This window comes from Corvus brachyrhynchos, unplaced genomic scaffold (genome assembly GCF_000691975.1).
Source record: "Corvus brachyrhynchos isolate BGI_N302 unplaced genomic scaffold, ASM69197v1 scaffold616, whole genome shotgun sequence".
Taxonomy (NCBI): Eukaryota; Metazoa; Chordata; class Aves; order Passeriformes; family Corvidae; genus Corvus; species Corvus brachyrhynchos.
The window spans coordinates 257,452-261,770 of record NW_008238831.1 but is presented as its reverse complement, the minus strand read 5'-3'; the positions used below and the strand labels follow the sequence as shown (position 1 = coordinate 261,770).

Genomic DNA, 4,319 nt, shown 5'->3' with positions numbered 1-4,319 from the left:
CGCCATGAGGGGCCGCCGCCATGAGGTGAGGGGGACAGGGGAGGGGTGGCGGCGGCAATGGGGCTGCAGACCGGGGCTCCGGCGACGGAAAGCACCACCTGAAATACTCCCATTTTTTTTATTTACTTGTTTCTGCAGCCCGCGGTGCCCCGGGACTGGGGGTGTTGCTCGGCTGTGCCGTTCAGCACTAATTCCTCAACCTTTTGCTCGGTTTGCTGCCTTTTTTTTCCTCTCCCACAAGCCAGGCCGCTGCTGTTGAGCTTTATGAATACAGATTGAATTAATGGATTATTTGCGATATTTCTGCTGCCCTCTCTGTAGGTCTTCAGGCGATGGGGGGGATCGAGGTGACCCGGAGCTGTGGGTGGCCGGGAGCCGCCCGAAGGAGCAGCCCTGAGGGGACCCGACACCGCCGTGTGCGAAACCCCCGAGCCGTGCTGTGCTGGGACAGCCAAACGAGGCATCCCCCAAACGAGGCATCGCCGGGAGGGCACTGGAGCCTGCGGAGAGGAGATGGGAAGGGACAGCCTGCCTGAGAGGCACAGCAAAAGCTCTGGAGCAACCTGGGTGAGGTGTGACCATGAGCCAACCAGGGGAAATGAGCAAAAATGTTTGTTTTGCTGTCTTAAATTAACTGAAAGGCCTCTGCTGGCTCCTGTGTTAGCCTCAGGTCCTCGGGGTGGAAACAATATGGTTTATCCAGGGATAGGTTTAGCTTATCTGTTCCTCTTGCTGGATGAAGCCTTGGTGAGAGGAGGCATCACTAGAAAGATGATCACTAGAAGATCACGTTTTTCTGCCCTGTAAAGCCCCCAGTTTTGTTTTCTTTCTCCCAGCAGTAGTCAGCTGCCCGTGGCTGCTCGGTGCCTGTGCCAGTGTTATGCTGCTGGGAGAGAAAGGTGCTGCCGAGTCCTCCTGGCACCAGTGGGGCCGTCCTGGCGCTCGGTGGTGCCAGGTTTTGGCAGCGCTCTGCATGCCCGAGAGTGGAGTAACTCCTGCCCGTGGAGTTAGAGCCTAGATTGGATGCAGACAACACACATAAAATGAAAAAATCTGCTGCAGATATTTTCATGTGCATCTTTCACATAAAAATGGATATTATCTAATTAACTGGTCAGTGCTACAGGTTGAATAGGGGACCTCCTTTTAACTGTCTTTACTGGGTTTTTATTGCAGGCAAGTGGTTGGCGTGGGGCTTGCTGGAGCAGCAGGAGTGGTCAGGAGAAAAGCTGTCGATGCTGCTTTGAAGATCCTTGTTTGAAAGGTATTGGGAAGATGGAAACCTGGAGCCCACAGTTTAAACAGGGCAGCTGGAGAAGGACTTGTTTCCAGGATCTGGCTGTAGGAATTGGAAACACCAAAGGTGGTTTGGGGGGCAAGGTATAACAAGAATTACATGTACAATTTATTGTTAATGTCCTCTCACTGCTTGTTTAAAATACATTTTTGTATGACCTCAATTAAACATTTATATTTAAGCTTGCTCAGTTTCTTTTTCATTATCTTACAAGGCTGTTGGGTGCAGCAGGATTTGAGTGGTGTTGAATTCTTGTGGGAGACTGGAGTGAGTGAGGCACCAGCTCTCATCCCTGGGCCTGGGGGGAACTGAGCCCACAAAAGGTTGGAAAAGGCTAATGAATATGTAAAATACATCTAAACTGGTGGGGAGGGGCAAGATGACCCTCAGGGATTCAGACAACAGTGGTGTTTAAATGCAAAAGTGGGAACAAAAGGAGTGTTTTGCTCTCCAAGATGAGATTTAGATCCCTTTGGATTCTGTGCAGTCTTCTTGGGACCCCTGTGCTTGTGAAATAATCCAAACTCCATAAATGTACCTGACACTGCTTGTTTAGCCATGAGCCCTTCTGCCACCTGAATATCCTGAGCTTTGAATGCAGAGTTTTTATACAGCACGTGGAAATACTTGTTAAAATACTCAACGTTATCGGGAGAAAGTCTTTTCCTGGTTGAAGCCTATGAGTTTCTCTGTTTCTGTAGGAACAAATCCTACCTGCAAAACTAATCAAGGGTTTCCCTGTGCATTTATGTTGTGCCCAGCAATCTTCCTCTTTCCCAGATGAGTGCCACGGGGCTGGGTGCCTGTTGCCCTCATGGTGGGGGGTCCTGCTGGCAGCCAAGGAACACTCACTGTGTAAGGCGGCTCTGCTGCTGGACCAGGTATTTCCAAAAGCGGCTCTGTCAGCCACATAAAGCATGTGCCATATGGACAACAAATACAAGTTGTCAGGCTTATTTCCTCAAAAAAAGGTCTCTGCAACAAAGCTCTATGACACTTACCTCAGGGCTGAACCCAAGACTCAGAAAAGGCAGGACAGGGAAGAAAGTCTGTTGGCAGTGGCAATTCTCCCCTCAGAGCGGCTCTGCTCAGTGAATGCCTCACCATGAGAGCTCTGCTGAGGCCCTGCAGCTCAGCGTCTCATTTTTTTTCCCAAATCACAGAATTCCAGAATGGCTTGGGTTGCAAGGGACCTTAAAATTTCATCCCATCCCACCCCCTGCCACGGGCAGGGACACCTCCCACTGTCCCAGGCTGCTCCAAGCCCCAGTGTCCAGCCTGGCCTTGGGCACTGCCAGGGATCCAGGGGCAGCCCCAGCTGCTCTGGGCACCCTGTGCCAGGGTCTCACCATCTTCACAGCTAAGAATTTTTTCCCATTATCCCATCCATGTCCTGTCCCTCCAGCCCTTGGAAATGGTCTCTCTCCAACTTTTCGGTAGCTCCTTCAGGCCCTGCAAGGCCCCAGTGAGGTCACCCCAAAGCTTCTCCTCTCCAGGCTCAACAATGCCAGCTCTCGCAGCCTTTCCTCCCAGCAGAGCTGCTCCATCCCTCGGATCATCCTGGAGCCTCCTCTGGCCTGGCTGCAGCAGCTCCAGGCCCTTCCTGTGCTGGGCCCCAGGGCTGGGGCAGCTCTGCAGCTGGGCTCTCACCTGAGGGGGCACAGGGGCAGAATCCCCCCTCCCCTGCTGCCCACGCTGGGGCTCAGCCCAGCGCAGGGGGGTTCTGGGTGCTGGGGCAGGTCCAGCTTCCAGCTTTGTGCACAACTGGAAAATAAAAAATAGGGATGTCCTAAAGTAGTCAGCACAAGCACAGGCTCGGGGGTCTGGAGCTCGGGGTGTCACCTCTGGCAGGAAGGGGACAGCCAGCACTGTGCAGCACAAAGGCGATCAATAAAGGTCAAAATGATTCACCTTGGCCCCACTTTGGTGCCTCGAGCGAAGGACAGCAAAGGGAATTGGGTGAGAACCCATGAAGTCCAAGACTGGCGGTGAAATAAAGCTGGGAAATGGAGCAGGACCTGCATTCACACTCGGGAAACGTCAGCATGATTTATGGTTCTGTTTAGGAGCACCATACATTTTGCAATCTATATTTGAGTTTTACCAGGCAAAAGTGGCTGGATTGCTTTACATTTGCTCTGGTTTTACTGCTCTGCAGCACCACAGCACTGGGGGATTGTTAACTGAGATTTATGAGCTTGTTTTTGAGCACTTAATTGTTTTTTACCCTGAGCTTGTTAAGAGCTGGATTTCTTGTGATTGTTCTCTGAGCACTTCCATATTATTTCAACATGTATAGTGTACCACTTCCATTTTTTAAAAATACCTTATGTGTTATTGTTTCATTGTGCTCTTCAGCCACATCTAGAGAAGAAAAATCAGCCTGTGATGAATTGTACAGGCAGATTTTTCCTTTCCCCTGGAGCTTTCCCTTAATTCACATACAAACCCTCGCCTTCGTAAAGCTGCTGGAACACAGCAGCTTCCAGGCTGATGGAGAGACTGGTTCTTTAGGCACAAAATTAAATAGGGAAGAAAGATGTTGACTATGAAAGAAAACCAAATAACGAATAGTACTTGCCGGGTTGCACGAGTACTTGGTGACAGCCCTGGGTGTCAGGCGGGCCGCAGCACAGGGACCGCTCCTCATCCAGCACCAGGTGGCAATGTGGGATCAGAGGAGCAGCACAGCCTCGCACATCGACCGCAGGGCCTTTCTACCAGAATCTTCTAACGAGTCTCACAGCCAGCGAGAGCCCAGTTTTGAATATTTTAGCCATGGTGACACCTGCGCTGTGCTGAGGAGAGCGGCCTTGGGCAGGGCGGGGCTGGGTGCCCGTGAGTGTGCCCTGGGACACAGGGAACGGCGCTGGGGAGCAGAGGATACTCTGGATATCCCGGACACCCCGGATATCCTGGACACCCTGGATACTCCGGATACCGTGGATACGCAGGACACACCCCGCAGCAGCGCTGCCGGCGGTGCAGCTCCCCGGCGGAGGCTGAGGGGAGACGCGAACCC

The 4,319-nt window shown here is 52.1% G+C and overlaps 1 long non-coding RNA gene across 2 annotated transcripts; it reads left to right on the top strand.

Annotated features, from left to right (window-relative positions):
* On the top strand, positions 1-1,483 carry LOC108447630. Of its 2 annotated transcripts, none has more exons than XR_001863287.1 (3): positions 1-25; positions 322-567; positions 1,177-1,483. It is a non-coding gene; the product is annotated as an uncharacterized LOC108447630 (long non-coding RNA). The 2 variants fall into 2 exon arrangements; XR_001863288.1 differs by having other exon boundaries at positions 322-572.
* The last annotated feature ends 2,836 nt before the right edge of the window (positions 1,484-4,319 follow it).